Raw genomic sequence first — 18,408 nt, forward strand, 5'->3', positions numbered from 1 at the left:
GGGGACGGGAAGTGGCGCCCGGCCCGCCCGGCACAGCCTGCGGCCCCGCGGCCCCGCGCCGCCCCTTCTCTCGGCCTCTCCCTCGGCCTCCGCCACCCGGGCCGAATTCTTGCATAAATTATGCCAGGCGCGCCTGACGTCAGGTGGCGGCGCGCGGTCGCGGGCGCGACGCGGAGGAGCCGGCGGCGGGCGCGCGCGTCCCCGCGGCCTCGGGCGCGCGCGGCGTGCCGGGCGCGCGCAGGCGCTGGCGTGCTGGGGCCGCGGCGGCGGCGGCGGCGGCGGCGGCGGCGGCAGCGGTGGCGGCGACGGCGGCGGCGGCGGCGCGGGGGCTGAGCCCTGGTGGTGCGGACGCGCTCGTGCTCGGGAACTATCGGATTAAACTTGAATCGAGTGAAATTACACAAAGGAGCGCCGCGGTTGAGGCGGCGCGGGGACCCGGAGACCCTGAAACTCGCCAGCGCCGCGTCCGCCCCCGGCCAACTCCGCGCCGAGGCTCAGCCCCCCGGCCGCGGCCGCCGAGCCAACTCCGGAGCCCGTTCTGCGCCGCGGAGCCCCCCACGGCCCGGGGCGGCAGCAGCCCGACCGACCCGGTGAGCGCGAGAGTTGTCCGGGCGCCCCCGGGAGGGGCGGCGGCGGCGGCGGCAGGAAATCGCTCGGGAGCCGGGGCCGCGCGCGGAGTTGGGAGCGAGGAGTTGGGCGTGTGCGGGGCGGGGGGCGGCGGGGCGGGATCGGGGCGCGCCGGGTGGCCCGCGCCGTGGCGCCCGCGTCGCCGGCCCCGAACCCGCACCCCGAGTGCCGCCCGGCGCCCCAACTTTTGCCGGCGCGCGCGGGGCCAGCGGCGGCGGGGGCGCGCGGTCCGGCCGAGGGTCACTTCCTCGCATGTAAATGGCTTTTTGTTGTGCTGCCGGCGTGGGGGGGGCCGGGGGACCGGAGGGAGCGTGTCTGCGCGGGGAGCGCGAGCGCGGTGCCTCCCGCCAGCGCCGAGCACGAGTTGCCGGCTCCCTCGGAGAGAAAAGGGAAGGAGGAAAAGTTGGGCTCCAACTCCAGCGCGAGCGGCGATGGGCGCGCGGGCGCGGGCCGGCTGAGCGGCGGCGGCGGCGGCTCGGGGACGGCGCGACCCCCGCCCCCCGCTCCCGCCCCTCGCTCCGGACCGACCACGCCGCTCTCGCCGGGAGCGGCGGCCGCACCGGCGCGAACAAAGTGCGTCCCTCCCGGCGCGGCAGGCGGCGGCGGCCCGCGCGGGGACAGCCCCCCGGCGAGGTGGGTCGGCGGCGGGGAGAGTGCGCGCGGGGCGCCGCGTGGGGCCCGGGCGGCGCGAACACGCGGCGCGCGGGGGGCGTCCCGAGCGGCTCAGCTGGCGCACCGCGGGGCCGGAGTTGCAAGCCCCGGGCCGGGGGTGCCCGGGGGCTCCCCGGCGGTTCCCAAGTGCGCGAGGAGGAGAAGAAAGAGAATGGGGCCGGGGCGAGCGCGGGGCGGCGCGGCGAGGCGAGGGGACCCCACCTTGCCGAGCTGGCCGGGCCGGCGGCGGCTGCATAATAGAGACTTTCATCCCGGAACGCAACTCGGCTCTCCGCGACCCCCCAGCCCGTCGGGGGTCAGCGCCGGAGGTGAAGGGGTGTCGCCAGGTGGCCCCCGAGGTGGCCCGGCTGCGCTCAGTCCCCGCAGAGAGCCGCGGCGCGGAGCGTGAACGGCCAAGGTGGCTGGAGGCCAAGCGGTCAGCGGGGAGAGGAAGGAGGGCGGCGGGGACGCGTTGTTTGTTTGATTCGCACCGGGGACGGGGCTCGGCGGGGGCGCGGCGCGGGGCTCGGCTGGGGCCCGGGGTGGGCGGCGGGGCGGGGCGGGCCGGGCGCGGGCTGGGGCCGCTGGACCCCGGGCGGGGGGTCGAGAGGCTCCGGGGAAGGAGCCGGCGGCCCCGAGCAGCCATCATTACCGAGCCGCCTTTCTCCGGATGGCTCTGCCTCGCGGAGCCCCGCGCCGTGGCAGCGCACCCCAAACTCCCGGCCGGCCGCCCGCTTTGTGAGCGCCCCCGTGGCGCGGGCGGCGCGGGGAATGCTCCCGCTACGGGTCCGACTCTTTTCCCGGAGGTCACTTTTAGAGACTGTTCACGCCTCGGTTTTAAACTAGTTTTTTTTTTTTCCTCCCCCTTCTGAACAGACAATGGACAAAAGAAAAGTAGCGACCCACATGGAGAGTTTCCTTTTGAATTGCTAGAATTAGATACACTATCTCGCTTTCTCCACTTGCTAAGTCTACTTTTTAGTTTCCCATTGTATATTATCTAGCAAGTCGATTTAAATAACTTATCTTAAAACATGTTCATCCTCTGAGCTTGATTTCTGGCACATGTTAAATATTTTAATTTCTCTTCAAAGGATTATATGAAGGCCCAGCTTTTTATTTTCTAAAAATATTAATTTAAGCCATTTTTTGCAGTGGGTGACATCTTTCAAAGAGGTTGAAGTGCATTCCCCCATCCCACCCCACCCCAAATCTCTCCCAGTAAGAGGGGAGAGTTCTCAATGTACGCAATAATCAAATAGAACAAAAATACCTCTCTTCCTTGCCTCGCAGATCTGTCCTAACGATGACAAAAAAAATCATAGTGACGATGACCTTAGCGACACGGGTACCTGATTTATCCCAGTTATAATTCCATTTCGATTGCAGTAATGTGTGAGTACCGTGTAATTCCTGTTTCAGAAATAACTTGAGCAGCGAATTTATGAAGTTGAAACCCTCTCCCAGCCCCCAGAGTACATCTGTCGCGGAGTGTTTTTGTCTTGCTGTTGCACAACAGAAGCCTTCCAGTCTTTACCCTAAAATGGCAGCTTTCATTTGACTGGGGCCCATTCATTGACAATGATAATAAAGGGGCTGAAAGCTAGATGCTTGGGGCACGGAGTAGGACTCGGTTTTGCCTTTCTAGCTGACAAGTAGAAGACATTTTACATCTTCCAGTTTGCTTAGGAAAAGTTTTTTTGTGTGTGTGTGTGTGTGCGCGCCTGTGAAAAATCTGTATTCTTTAGAAAAGTTCCAAAGTAAACAAAATTTGGAATTGGAAAGGGGCTTGAGCAGCACCTTTTAGGAACTAAATTTTCTTATTCTGTCAAGTAGTAGAAATATGGCATTCCCCGCTTTTTTGGTAACCTGCTGATAAAGGGACATAACGGGTTTTGTGAGGCCTGTAACAGGTGAATTTCCTCCTCGTGGCACTCAGGGATCTGACTGGTTTCTCACATGATGGGCTTTATTATTTATATTCTCTTGATATTTTCTATTTTTGTCTCCCTCTGAGCAAGGCACTAAATTGAAGCTTGGTGAACTCTATTGTAGGTTTTTGCTTTCAAGATTCAAATAGTTTTTAGATAAGAAATGCCTTAAAAAAAAAGATTGGTATATGAATTCCAAACTATAGTTTTATTGGTTTAATCAATGGATTTATTTTTTTAATTAAAAAAATCACTTCCTTTTCTGTATCTTAACACAGAAGGCACAACAGGAAAATGATAAAGAGCTGTTGTTCAGGTGATGTTTAAAAACTCAAACATTATTTTCCCCTTGTGAGAGAAGAATAACACTTTTTGTCCTAAGCTGAAAATGTGAAAGGCAAGTTTAAAATTGTACTTCCAGTAACTTAGTTTTAAAATGGTACTTTCACAGATTCACCTGTAAATGGTTTAGTTTTTAATCAGTTTCACTTATAGGAGCATTACCAAAATTTTTTGTAATGAGAATCATAGGTCAGCTTTACCTAAAACGAATACTGGGGGGAGTACCTTTGTAATACTGTTATTAGGGAAGTCTTACAACATACAAAGTCAATAATGTAATACTTACTGTATAGTTTTTAAGCAGTTAAGTCAAAAGACCAAGAGTGTTTGAATCCATGAGAGAACACAGTCAGTATGCTTTTATATGCATGGTGGGTAACCCATAAGAGTAATCGAAGTGCCAGTTTTATGGTTGGTTGTTCAAACCTAGTATTACAGCATTTTCTTACTTAAGCTTGAGAAAGATTTTTGCCGAACAGTCACTGTCCCTTAAGTTAACGTCTGTTCAGCAGACATTGGCAGGTCTTATGTGTAAAATGACAGACATGGTGCTTTCCCTCAGGGAGTTTGAGATCTACTAGGAGGGGTGGTTCTATAGGGGACCAAATATTCACAGTGAACTTATAAAGGAATTAACTTTGGAGGCAATAGTTATCCTTCATCTTTATTATCCAAATATGGCCTTTCAGGTTTGATAGCAGACACCCTGGCCAGCTTATAAACATCTACTATAAATGAGGCATTGCAAGAGTAAAAATTCTTCATCAGGGTTAAGCAAAGTGTGTGACAACAAAAAAATGGCTCTTAAAACTTCAGTTCTGGAACAAAGTTGATTCCATTCCAGTATTCAGATGATTTCTCTATGTAAGCAAATGAGCACTGAAACAGAGAGCTGTAGGTATGCAGTTAATTCACCAAAAAGGATGGAGAAGAAACATTTTGAGATGACACCAGGCACCTATTGGCCTTTGATGGCTCTGAATTCTTGTTCTCTCTCATGATACATTTGTCTATATTTTTAAAAAACTCTTCTTTTTGTGCCACTAGAAATATGAACTTTAGTATTATTTCTTCTCAGTTTTCTAAGATTTAATGGCTTTATTAGTTTGTAGATAAAATTTCCATCTTTCTCTAGAAAACTGTAATCTTACTAGTTCTAAAAAAAAGTTCTTTGACATTCAGAGATGACTGATGCTAAAATATAAAAGAAATTGGGATCATTTAGATTTCCCACCAAAAAAATGCAAAGATGTAATGATTTATTTCAATTTGGATATCACTTGGGTTGCAGTTATAGCAGAAGTCCACAGCTGATTATGGTGATAGTTAAGGGCTGGGAAGGTAATTAAAAATACTATTAATGTTCTTGTATTATGTTTTTACTTTTATTATTAATAGTAAACATTTAAAACGAAACTGTACCTTTATGTTAAAAATAACAAATGGGAATAGAAAATCTTAGTGAAATTGTAGAATAGAAATTAATTTTGTGATCATTAGCAACTCTTTGGCCATTGAGAGTGTGAGGACCTTAGAGAGCCAGTCTAACTCCCTCATTTTACCGATTAAGAAACGAAAGCCCAGAGAGATTAATTAAATGAGCTGCCTCTGGCTGGTCACCCAGTTATTGCAGGGCTTGTCTGAGTCACCCTTGTCTCTCTGGCGCCTAGCAGGGTGCTGGTGCAGGGGGCGGGGTTGCTGGGCTGGGCTCATGTCTGTCGAATGGCTGCACGGCTTCTGGAAGAGTCCAGCTGTCCCTCTAGAGTTAGGATCCTGGAGGACCTCTGACAGCACATGATAACGCAGCTCTCGAAGGTGTTCCTAAGCCAACAAGAATTTATCTGCCTCTACCGTGTCATGATATGGAGTTTTGTTGTTGTTGTTTTTAAAACTATGATTATACAACCTAGAGAAATGCAGAGATAATTATTCCAAGATTTGATTACTGTTTTCATTTTAGAGACATGTATTTATCACCATAACTAGATTCCCATACCTTTTAAATAATGTTAGGTGATGGCAAATATGTTTGTTTTCTCAGTGAAGTATTTTTTTTTTTTTTTTTTTGGAGGGGGGTTATGTTTTGTCTTTCCATTGAATTTTTAGAAGGTTTCTTTTTGAAAAGAAACATGTGGACTATTAATGACGAAGTTTAATTTACTAATAAAAGGCTGGCTGGTCCTCGGGGCTGTTTGTTTATGCTAAGGTGGAATCACTTTCCTCAGTGACCCAGGCCTTGGTCCACCACTGGTAAGTGCCAGGCTTGACCCCCGAGGCAGCGGAATCTGGGCCGCCATCAGTTTTCCTGTTTTCACTTCGTCTGTTTTCTTGTTCATCAGTTCATCAACTATTCTTTGGCTGCTTGCTGCCTGAAAGGTGCTGTGCTAGGGATGCAGATAGGAATACAGTAGTGATGAGAGAAGATGTGTTAGACACACAGAAAAAAAAATACCACTCCAGAGTTGGGGGTGCTCTGTGGTGGATATTGGGGAATGAGAACTTGTGACTTGGGAACTCGACCAACTGGGTGGAACGGCTTTGGGAAGAGGCTTTTGCACTGCCCTTCAGGTGTTGGTGGGGAAGGGCCTGGTTGGGGGGGCATGGTCCAGGCTGTGCTGCCCCCCTGCAGGGGGTCTGTGCCTTTGTGGACTGAAGTGGGGCCATGAGGAGAGCTGGAAGATGAGATCTGAGAGGGAGGCAGAGGCCAGCTGAGGCAGGGCTCCTAGGATGCAGAGTTTGGAATTTTATTTTCAAAGCAGTAGGGGCCACTGATGAGTCTTAGGCAGTGTTTGTGGTGAGCAGGTTTGTGTTCTGAAAAGACAGGCGAGTGGGTGGGGTGGGAGGGAGAACAGATTGGGAACAGCATTGTGGTTAGGCAGGCGGTGGTTGTGCATGGGATGGAAGTGACAGTGGTTTGGACTAGAGCGGTGGCCATAGAGATGGAGGGAAATGGGCAGACTTGAGGATTGTTCAGGAGGTTAAGTGAAGAGGGCTTGGTGGTGGATTTGCTCTTAGGGGCAGGAGATCTCAGGGAATGTTGGTTTCTAGCTTATTCACTGGCAGCCAGCTGGCTGGCTGGCAATGCTAGTCACAGGGGCAGGGAACTCCCAACGAGGACAGCGTTGCGGAGGAAGGTCATGAGTTGTTGTGGCATCTGACTGAGGGAGCAGATAATGGGACATGCTCGGATTGTTTTAGACACACCTTCTTTCCATTTCTGGTGGCATTGAAAAACTTTCCAAAAATAATCTCCTAGCTTGGGCAATAAGATTTTGGTGTATGTGTATGGTGAGTCTACCATGGATTGAGTGGGGATGGGGTGTTGATGAAATGGGGGAGGGGAGGGGACCCTTGTTGGTTGCCTAATGGGTAGCTTTGTACAGGTTTGCTCATCAGAGAGCAGAATAAGATCCCTTTGTGACCAGATTTTGCCATATTGTGTTCTTCTCTATCTCCCCTTTCTGGAGGCAGTTAGCTATTGGGGCAAGGTCTGTGGGTTCCCAACAAAGAGCTGGTGGGACTTGCTCTGGTTTCAGTGCCGTGCTTCTCACTTGGAGGGAGTTGGTTGTAGTCGCACCCAGATATGACAGAGTTACTTAAATAGTCGTGGAGAAAAAGACTGTCCTTGGCCAGATTACCTGCCTGGTTTTTAGTGGGGTATTTCTGAACCAATCTGATGTGTAGATTATCCTTCAAGACACTTTGTTCATTTGTTATAAAAAGCGGGTTATCTGGAGTAGTCTAGTTATCTGGTAGCAAATGAGAGATGCTAATTGACAATCCAGAAAAGCTTCCAAGTTGCTGACTTTTAATATTGTGAAAAAATCCTGAACATTGATCCTGAAACTTTTTTTTTTTAGGGAAGTGTTTTTGTTTTTGCCATTTCTGTAGGTGACTACATACCCCACTTATTTTTGTTTCAGATCAGATTTTTGTTCTCGGTGAGCAGAAAGCTCTTTTCCCTGGTGTTGGTTCTCCTGGGTGAGGGTTCTCTGTCCATGGCGAGCTTTCTGTCACTTCTTCCTAGACCTTGCCGGTTGCCATTTTGACTCAAGGTTGGAGCCACCAGGGCCCCGTCTCTTCCTGAGTGGGAAAGAGCGTGAGGATTCGCAGGCTAATTTAAGGGCTTGCATTTGTTGTAGGATCACACGTCCTCTGAAAGTTTCCCTCTTGGCTCTGCCGGTTTGAGCGATGATTTGAATAAGTTGAATTCAGGGGCAGTAATGTTCCCGGGTGGCAGAATAAAAAAGCTTGGCGCGGTGGCCTCAGCCAGACTCTGTAAACTGTTCTGCGGCGATTGCCTTCTAATACTGTTTCTTAAATCTGCCAGGTTTAAATCTTCTTAAAACCCTTTCGGATACGTTCTCTTGTGTGGTCCTGCCAACAGCGTGTTCTGGTGGGGTAAGAAGGCATTTCCACCCCGGAGCTGTGGGCCTGGGTGGAAAGCTGCCCACAGGCCTCCTGTGAGGTGGTTGTGAGTGGAAGAAGAAAGAGGATGTTTGTCTGGGGCCTGCCTCTCGCGGCCAACAGCAGGGGCTGAGCAGGCGGCACAGGGCATGTGGCAGATTGGGGTTTTCCACCAGGTGCTTCGTGGATGGAGGGGTCGGTCCAAGGACCACCTCTGCTGAGCTCCCCAAACGGCTGCTCTGACCAGCGCCCGGGCAGCTCTAGTCCTTGGCCACTGCGCCAGCCTTTGTGTAGGGAAGGCAGGGACTCGGAAGGGGGTGGTCATTTTGACATATCACTCACTCTCCTTGGGACCCTCAGCTAAAAACAGAGGTTCGTATCCACGCCATTCACAGTATGTCTAACAAAGAGTATGCGGTAGCTAGATAATTAATTTTTTTCTAGTTCTGAAGCAAGTTTGGGGACTACTTTAACCTTTTAAACAGACCTCGTTCTCTTCTTTTTATCATTTTGAAAGAAATAAAAAATTTTAGAAATCTGTTTTGTATATATAAAAAACAGTTAACAAATGTACATATGATTTCAACATTCTTAAGAATTATTAAACATTTTTAGCATGACAACAAGCAGGCAAATAGTGAGGACTTTAAACATGTTGTTAGTTTCCAAATCAGTTTCCTGCCACTGTACTAAATGACTAACAGTACCAACTGGGGCAGAGGTGTACAATCAAAAATAATTCCTCAGTTGGTGATGTATTTTCAAGTTTATGGGTTTAGTAGTTACTTTACTTATGGACAGAGCTGACAATATATTGAAACTTTTAAGTCTAGATCCTTAAAGTGAACCTTTTTTTCTTTCTTTCTTTCTTTTTTTTTTTTAACATCTCAGCATTGCAGTATTTTATATTCTTGTATACTTGACCTTTTTTGTGCTTGAAATTTTGCTTTGGCCAATTGCAGGTGTATTGATCTTGTCAGAAAAATCATGCAGACTCATCTTGAGAATTTCAAAATCTTGATTAAAGTAAGAAACAGCTTTTAGTTCCTCTATTAGGTATGTATTGGGCAGTCAAGCAAAATAGTGCAGGAATAACAAGGCAAAATTAAAAATTACAGTAATAACCATGGTAAACAAACTAATGGTTATCGGGCATTTTTTTTGTTGGTAGGCCTTATGTGATGGGTTTTATGTGGATCATTTTATTGGATCATCAGCACATCTCGAGGAAATAGATAGAATTATTATCCCCATTTTACAGATGAGGAACCAGGGCCATACAACTCTAGCAGGAAGTGGAGGAGGAATTTGAATCCAGATTGGCCAGACTCAAGAATCCACATGTACTAAGACCTCCACAGCTTGCCCCACTGCTCCTTCCTCTCAGCCCTGGCTACTTTCTGTCCACACTTCCTCTATTTGCGCCTACTCTGTTGGGGATCACGCATCTTGGACTTTCTTGGCACCTAAGGGACCAGGTCCCCTGCCTTTCACCTGTAATGCCTTTCGTTTCCCATGGAGATGAGAAGGACTCTTCTCATGGGGGTTTCATTCTGTGTTGGTCAGAGAACTTGAGCTCTGACGTCAGCCAGGTGAGGCTGTGGACCATAAACACACGATGGTAACCATACCATCCACCCTGGGTTATGGTGGCGATTAAACGAGATACTCAGTCTAAAGCACTTAGTAAAGCAGGTGGCACATTTATTAATTCCAGTTATTAATCTTTAATTATTTAGTCGTTAACCATCTTAATCATTGATCTTATCAAACATTGTGTCTTGATTTTTTTTTTTTTTTTAAGTTAAAAAAAAAAAAAGTCCTGCAAACTGCGTTCCTAAAGTACGGCTAGAAAATAACAAGCGGCCTGCAGTGGTGTTTGGGTACACTGTTTTCACTTTTCCTTGGGAGTAAACATTTGCAAATTAGTATCTATATGTGCCTTTGTCCAGCAGTCTAACCGGACACCATTTATCTAATCCTCTCGTTGGTTACACCGGGTGATTCAGAGGTCCCAAATACTAAAAATGAGCAGTTGAGGCAACAGTTCTTCCTCGCTGGCTATGAAGATCTTCATCTGCTACCTGAATTAGGGCTAACTCTGAAGTAAACCAGTTATTCCTTATTTTCCCCAAACTTGCAGTTATCCGGAAATGGTGGGTAATTCTCAGATGCTTGTGGTGTGGGTGTATTCAGTCAGTTCTAGAAAATTAGAGCATTCCGACTCATACCTGAGAGCCACAGGGTGTTCTTGAAATCTGTAGGAGCTCCAGCTCCTCAAATCCCTCATCATTTGCCTTAGTTCTTTCTTCCTTAATTCTGGTTACTTCTTAAGGAAGAGATAAAATGGTGTCTTAAATGTGGAAAGTGGGTTTGGGGTCAGGGTGGGTCTTAGTTTGCCACGGCTGCTATGACAAATAACACACAGTGGGTTGGCTTAAACAACAGGAATTTGTCATCTCTTGGCTTTGGAGACTAGAAGTTGAAAACTAAGGGCTCTAGAGGCTACGCTTTCTCCCAAGTTCTGAAGCATTCCTGTGCTGGCTTGCCTTAATCCTCCCCTTTCTTTGCTCGCATCTTTGTCTCCATCACACAGCGATCTGCCTCGTTCTCTGGCTTCTGCTTCCACTTCCAGTTTCTCTTGCTTATAAGGACTTTAACCATTTTGGATTAAGACCCACTTTCATTCAACGTAATAATAAGATCTTCAGGGGTCCTGTTTACAAATAGGTTTACACCCACAAGAGTGCAGATTAAGACTTAAACATGACTTTTGTAGGGGTTGTGATTCAATCCCCAACGGGCAGAATGTGGCGAGTAACAGATAGGAATGGCGAGGAGAAAGTGAGAAGTCTCCTTTCCTCTGGAGTAGCATCCTTATAACTCCACTGCTATCCAGTTTGTCTCCAAAAATGGAAGAGATGAAATGTAGAAAATTTTCATTTTCTTTTCTTTGCTTTTCTTTTATGTTTTATTTTCACATAAAAGCATCTCCAAGGGAATAATAAAACAAACGGGGCAAAATGTAAATCATGATGAATCTGTATACTGGAGTTCCTTGTACTATTTTTGTGTCTTTACTACAAGTTTGAAATTGTATCAAAATAATTTTTTTTAAATGATAGTGACACTAAGGGATTGATCTCAATTACTAACATTTATGGAGCATGAACTTTGTGTGACTCAGCATTTTCTAAGCTATTTGCATGAAGTGTTTTCACTGAATCCTGCAGTAGGATTAATCAAAACGCTGAGGTAGGGACTCTAATTGCCATTTTACAGGTGAAGAGATAGAGTTTCACAGACTGTGTAATAGACAGGTCCGAGATCACAGCTATCATTGGGTAAAGTTGGGACAGTCTCATTTAAGAGCCTCCCTGCAGAAATTGCTTGGATGGTCCGGTGATAGTGACTGTGGGTCTTAGAAGGAGAGGAAGCGCGTACCTCAGGATCTCGTTGCTTTGGAGGACTGGCTCCTGGAGAGACACCGAGAGGCTGAGTGGTGTCTTCTAACAAGGAGGGCCCGCGAGGCCCCTTTTCCTTAGATGTCATATGTTACCAATTGCAGATACTTTCCCTAAAAGACGTGTGCTCATTGCAAGACCTCCTGGCATTCCAGTCTTGTTTCCATCTATCCATCCGAGGCGTAGCCAACATTGGGTAATTCAGCTTGTTGCAGAATTGCCTTTCTTCAAAATTTCTCTCCAGTGCTTATCCAAGATGTAACTCAGTTAGCGCCTTTTCCTAACCACGCAGGACTGGAGTTGGCCAGAAAGGAACTCAGGATGTTACTCAAGTGCTCCCAGTCATGGTGCTTGTTCCTCTTAATATAGATTAACTTGTGTGGCGATGCAGGCTCCATGAAATAAATGCCCGCAAACTACTTCTGCTACACACAGCCGTCTTCTACGACCATACAGTGCATCACTTGGGTCTAACATTCAAAAGTAGAAGCCAGCAACTTCTAGATTTTAGGTTGGTGGGTGTTCCATTGCCAGGGACTTAAAAAAAAATGATAAAATCCAAATCCTTACACTGTGTCTCAAAGAATTATCCTATGGTGATGTCTTTCCAGATTTTAGGCATGTTGATAGTTTTTTTTCTTCCCCTCACAATTGAACCAACTGTTGACTGGTTCAAGTTCTGTGCACCTCCAGGAAAGCCCAAGTTTAGCTGCTTTTGGTGCAATTCAAATTTTAATTTTTGTCTCAGTTGCGTGAAGTTTCAGAGCTACGTTTATCACTAGAATTAGCATTGCAAGTTTTCCATTTTCCCTGCTCCTTTAAAAACAACAACAACAAAATCTGGGCTGTGTGTGAAATACACCTCAGGTTTGTCAGGAGCTTTTTGGCTAGTGCGGGATGCTGGGAGCCATTCCACTTAGCTGCTAGGGTCCAGCAGGATAAGAAAAACCGTTCTTACTAAGGACAGAATGCAACAAATAGTCAGGAAACTTTCTCACACTGTTGGGCACACAATTGGTGGTCCTGCTGTCCTGACCAGGGCTGGCAGGTGGTGTCCCCGGGCTGCAGCTGTGCCCAGATGTCTCGGAGTGGTGACTCGAGATGCGCAGGCTGCCCATGGGAACCGCTCAGAGACCCCAGCCTTTCCCTGCAGAGCCGTGGATGGTTGGTGCTTCCTGCTGCTGCATTCTGCCCCTCGGGCTTTTCAGAACCAGGGAGATGCCCCAGCCCTGCCATTAGCCTTAATTCAGCACTACTCCTGTTGCTGTTTTCAGGCCACGATAATCTTAACCACGAATAATAACATCCTCATTTGGCAAACCTGTAAAAGGACTCCATACTACCTCTACCTCTTTTTTTTTTTAAATAAAAAAATTAAATTCAGTTTTATTGAAATACATTCACATACCGTACAGTTATCCATGGTGTACAATCAGCTGTTCGCAATGCCATCATATAGTTGTGCATTCATCTCCCCAATCTGTTTTTGAACATTTTACTTATACCATGAAGAATCAGGATAAAAAATAAAAGAGAACACCCAAGTCATCCCCCCCATCCCACCCTATTTTTCATTTAGTTTTTGTCCCCATTTTTCTACTCATCCATCCATACACTGGATAAAGGGAGTGCGATCCACAAGGCTTTCACAATCACACTGTCACCCCTTGTAAGCTACATTGTTATACAATCGTCTTCAAGAGTCAAGGCTACTGGGTTGAAGTTTGATAGTTTCATCTGTCTCCTTTTTTAAAGTTGGCTTTGGCCAGCTACAGCATCTGATAAGTGATTTGACTTTTTTCACCTACTAACCCCAGGCTAAAGTGGAGAAAATGGATCTTATGATTCAAGACATTAAAGCATTAATTCATATCCATATTAAACTGGTGTATTTCTTCCTCTCCCCAAATTCCGCTTTGGGTATACACCCCCCAACTCTTCTTTTTCTGTTTTGAGGTTGTTGCCTAGAATCTGCTGTCCAGGGCAGAAAAGGTCCAGAAGCAGTGGGCACCTGCCATTGGTGGGGGAGGGTGGAACGGAAGCCGTGAGCAGGGGCTTCTCCCCAGGTCCTGCAGCTTTTCCATGATGTCCTTATCTCTATCGCTCACCTCCCTCTCCAGGATTCAGAAGGTCCAGGGTTGTTTTTGCAAAAAAATTAATGCATCCATGGGTCTTCAAGGAATGTGCGAATGGTAAGCTGGACTGTGGTAGCTTTGTTATGTTTTCTTCAGGGAGTCTGTAAAATGGGTCTGTTGTGTGGGTGCTTTTGAGGATCTTATGTAATTGTTTTACAAGTTCATCTGGTGAACTTAGAATGACTGACAAAAGAGATATTTATTGTGCCTTAGGATTGACAGATCACCTGGGGTGCTAACTAAAACTGTAGATACTTCAACTCCAGACCAGGATGACTGAATTTAAATCTGTGGGGTCATCTAGAATCTGAATTTTAAACCAGGTGCCTCTACTGTACTTTAAAGTTTAAGAAACTACACATTTAAACCAGTATTTAATTTTATAATATATGTAAATACATAAATATAATTATTTAATTATATAATAATTCGGAAGTGTAAAACAATTTTAGGAAATGGAACACATAAATTCTCACAATATATCTTGGAATATATGTGGCAAGTAATTTAAACTTTCGCATGTACCTGAGTGAAACGTAGCTGCTATTTGGCACACCAATTACTATAAAAGGCTAAAGATGGACAACTGGTTAAGACTGAAAGCATAGTCCATTTTAAAGATCGTGCTAAAAAGGATGGAGAATAGTTAGTTTTGTGTTTCTTTGTTAAATTTTATGTTTATTTTTGCCACATAGTAAGCAAAAACTTGTTTTTTTGTGTGTCGTTCTGGTTTCCATGGTAGATGGATGTATAACTAATAGATTTGATATGCAGCAATGAGTGTTTTGGGGCCACCCATTTCAAGCCAGTGTTATTTGCAAGGTCATTTAATAAATTTAAAACAAAAGTCATCTCAAAAGGTAATTTAGTCAGTGGGTTCTTGGCCCTCTCCGAGGACTTGTTAGTAGATCCTGTGTGAAACGTGGAAGGAAGTCGGCCCATGAAGCTCTTTTCTCTGCCCTTTCTCTCCAAAGGTGGCCCTTACTGACTGTCCCAGGCCTTCTGAAACTTGTCTCCCCATCAGACTCGGTCCTGGGCCTTCATCTGAGGTCACTTCTCTTTCCTACTCCCCAAACAGAGCCGATGCTCCGTGCTTTTCCTTGGCCTTCTCTAGGGTCTCGTGCAGGCCGCCAGCTTCTGCCCTTTCTCCCTGGCAGATAACTCTTAAACCTGCATTTTTGTTTCCATCATCTCCCCCAAATCCTGAGTGTTCCCAGCCTTTCTAAAACCAGACTCATCATAACCTTTTCTTTCCTGCAAAAGCGTGTCAAAAGCATGAACTGGAACCCGCCTCTCTGGGCCCAAAGCTGGTGTCCTGGCTCCTTGCCTGCCAGACCCGGGCCACTGCCGGTCAGTTGTGGACCCCAACCCCCCCACCCCCAGTGGCTGTCTTGTCCCTGGGGCCTTGTGTCATTGCTGTCTCCCTCCTCCATGGGCCTCCTGGAGCCACAAGGCTGGTGGAAGGCAGCCCTGGGGCTGCTGTGGCACCAGGGCGAGGCTGGGGCCTGGATGGGGGTCTGGGGAGCCTCTCCTCCCCTCTCCCCCTGTCCGCTGTGGAGGAAGCCCCCTGCCCCTCTCCTTGACCTCGCACCCTGGCTGCTGAGTTTAGAAGGAGCCGAGGCCTAGGGGTCTCCAGTCCCCTTCCTCCTGGCAGGGCTTGTGTGGGGCCCCGGGGGTGAGGCCTTCGTGGGTGCCAGGGCCTGACGGACTCGTGTGGGGGAGGTGGGAGGCCGCCCTGTGCCCGAGGTCCCCCTTCCTGCTTCCTCAGGGACAGAGGGGCCAGGCCCGGGCGGCTAGCCCTCAGTTGGTTCCGACCGCGGCTGGGGAATTGGGGCCTCCGCAACCCCGTCTCCGTGTTCTGGCACCTGGCTGGGGAAGCATCGCCATGTTCAGGCGCCCGAGGTGCCACTGGGCAAACTCCCGTAGGTGAGCTCGGGGACGTCTGTGTCAGGCTGCTGTGTCTGAGGGAGTGGCTTGCAGCTCAAGGCCTCTTGGGAGGGAATTGCTTGCGCAGGGGAGCCCCACCTAAGGAGCTGCCGGGTGGGGAGAGCCGCTCAGTCTGTGGCCCCGTCTGTGACACTGCACGGGGACAGAGGCGGCCTGACGGGCTGGCCGGAGGAGAGCCGCAGGCCCAGGGCTGGGGTTTCAGACGCCGTGACCCACCGAAATTCACGTGGTGGTGAATGTCTACATCAAGGCCCAGCTCCGCGTTAATTCCATGAAGGACTTGAGTGAACTCAAAGACTTGGCCGTTGACATTGAAGAAAGAATTTGATAGTTTCAGATATATATCTCTAAAGAGCAAGCGGCAGTTACTGGGTGCAGCTTATACAAAGGACTTTTTGGCATTCAGAAACATGAATGCGCTTGGAGAAAGAGGTTATTTTAGTCTCCTTTCAAAGATAGATGGGACTGGTGAGCTGCAGATCTTTAGGATGTTCTTGTTAACCTTCAGGGTGAATTTAATGTTTCTGAAGGGTGTTCTGGGGTAGAGTTTTAATCGTGCTAAGCTTGGTGGGAGATGCTAAAAATGCTGCCCATGGCCCCTGGAGAGTGGAGGATCACATCTTTGCCAGGAAGTGAGGATGGACAGGCACAGAGCAGCACTGGACAGTAGGAGCGCAGCCTGTGATTAAGTGCTAAGAAGGCAGAAGGCCGCCAGCGCAGGGCTTGGTGGTGAAGGACCGGGAAGGATGGCTTGAGCGCCCCATAATAGGTCAGAAGAGCTGGGAGGCAGCATGACGGAGTCCTGGGGAAGACATTGTCAGCCAGGGTTCTGGCAGCGCACAAAGCGGCCAGCCCAGGTGACCTGCAGGGCCGGGGCAGGGAAGTGGGGTGGCCCCATCGGAGAGGTCGGCCCCCTGGGTCACAGGGCAGAGCAGGAAGGGATGGAGCGGGCTGGCAGGGAGGACCTGCCCACCCCACCGCGGGCAGGGATGCTGCCCCTGTGTTGGCCCCTGCCTGCCGGCCCTGTCCTTGCTGGGGGACGGGGGAGCTGGCGGGGAGGAGTGGGGCAGCGGCCTGGATGGATGGGTGGGGAGTGGGTAGGCTGAGGTGAAATTTGAAGTTCAGACAGGGTACGATCCTGACTTTTATTACGTGATGGAAATGAGTTGCAAGGCTAGTTTGGCAACATTTGATGGAGTATAGCTGGAGAGAGACTAGAGGCAGAAGTCAGGCTGGGTTTGCAGGGTAAATTGAAGAGGAGGGGGAGAGTGGGACAAGGGGATGAGGGGATGATAATTCCGAGGTGCCCAACATGGAGCTGGGAATGCTTGGAAAGCCTCCTTTCAGGAGAAATAAAATGTGGCATTTTGAGCCGACATTAGATCCCGAACTAGTGTGCCAAATAGCAGCTACGTTTCACTCATTTACACGTAAGAAAGTAACATTAGTTGCCAAATTACATTCCAAAAAATATTGTGAGAGTTTATGAGTTACCATTTCCTAAACTCTCTTATACTTCGAAAGAGCCATGTTCACTGTATAACTAATAGATTGGTCTGGATATCTGGTTTCTTAAACTTTAGAGCATCTCGAAAGCACCTGGACAAAAAGTCAGCTCTTCATTGATGAGGTTCTGCCACTTGCAGGTGAAGATATGTATTTCTTGATACTTATCAGGTTCTTACAAAAATTATTTTGTAACTGTTTTCACAAGTGATTTGAGTTTGCTTTATAAATATCTTTGTGACATGGGGTACAGTTGAAATACTATGACACAATTCTGGAAAATATTAATATTACTCTTCCAGAATCAAAATAGCACAGTGCCAATTTAGGTGTATGAGTGGGCTGTAAAAACAGTTATCACAAATTCACTATAGTTCAACTTTCTTTTGAATGTGTGTGCTCTAACATTAAGAGGAACTGTCTCATATGTTTTATACTTCAACTGCTCACAGGTCCATTAAAAAGATCTATCAACATATTGTGTGATAGAATCCAGTAGAGAAACAGTTGCAACTCAATAGAACAGTAAAGGATATGAATAGGTAATATACAAAGAAAAATCTCTTAATTGCCAATAAAAATGAAAATTTCCAAATTACAGTGATAAAAGAAATGCAAATTTAAATGAGGTACCTTTTCTTTCCTTATCAAATTAGCAGAGATTTAAAAAATATTCTTGATGCTATACAGATATCTCACTATTGTCTGAAGTTCAATAAGAACAAATGTTTTGGAAAGGAATTAGATAAAATATATGTATTTTAATGCCCATTGTAAGTGGCCATTCCAGTTGTATCAGTGATCTGTCCTAAGGAAAAATTTGAAATTTAGTCAAGTATTATGAATAAGAAGCCACAGCAATTTTTTTCCAACAGTGAAAAATTGAGAGTAGTTAAATTTATGCTGTATGCATATGTCAGAATATTATGCAGGCATTACAAGTCATGTTTTTGAAAAACAGAAAACTTAAAAGACAAGAGTACAAAACTGCATATTGAACATGGTCCTGATTTTATACAAATTTAATTATAAGCATAGGAAAAGACTAGGGAAAGGACATCAGGCTGCACAAAAACATCGATTCCAGAGTTAGATCTGGTTTAAAAACCTGCCTTAGCCCTTACTAGTTGTACCACTTCAGACGAGTGACCATAGGCAAGTTTCTGAATTTATCTGAGACTCCGTTTCTTCCGCTGTAACATGGGGATGATAATATCTCCTCATGTCATTGTCTTCCCTGGATTCGTGCGATAATGCATCTAAAACACTTTGCACAGTGCTTGGGCATTTTTAGCCCTCAGTAAATATTAGTAATTTGGATTGCAGGCAATTTTTATTTTCATTTTTGTATTTTCTAAATTTTAAACTGAAGGTTACTTTTGTAATTGGGAAAAACTA

At 47.1% G+C, this 18,408-nt stretch overlaps 1 protein-coding gene across 4 annotated transcripts in view; it reads left to right on the top strand.

The window, feature by feature from the left end:
- The first annotated feature begins 460 nt into the window (after positions 1 to 460).
- Positions 461 to 18,408, top strand: part of CHD7 (chromodomain helicase DNA binding protein 7) — a 184,457-nt gene continuing 166,509 nt past the window's right edge. The window contains exons 1-2 of one of the 4 annotated variants that reach the window (XM_037803280.1): positions 536 to 590; positions 2,572 to 2,673. The gene's annotated coding sequence lies outside the window, so the exon portion shown is untranslated. Of the gene's footprint in view, positions 591 to 883; positions 1,261 to 1,345; positions 1,697 to 2,571; positions 2,674 to 18,408 lie in introns of those variants that run through there. The other 3 variants (XM_037803279.1, XM_037803282.1, XM_037803281.1) reach the window with 3 other exon arrangements.

Source organism: Choloepus didactylus, chromosome 14 (genome assembly GCF_015220235.1).
Source record: "Choloepus didactylus isolate mChoDid1 chromosome 14, mChoDid1.pri, whole genome shotgun sequence".
In the NCBI taxonomy this organism is placed as follows: domain Eukaryota; kingdom Metazoa; phylum Chordata; class Mammalia; order Pilosa; family Megalonychidae; genus Choloepus; species Choloepus didactylus.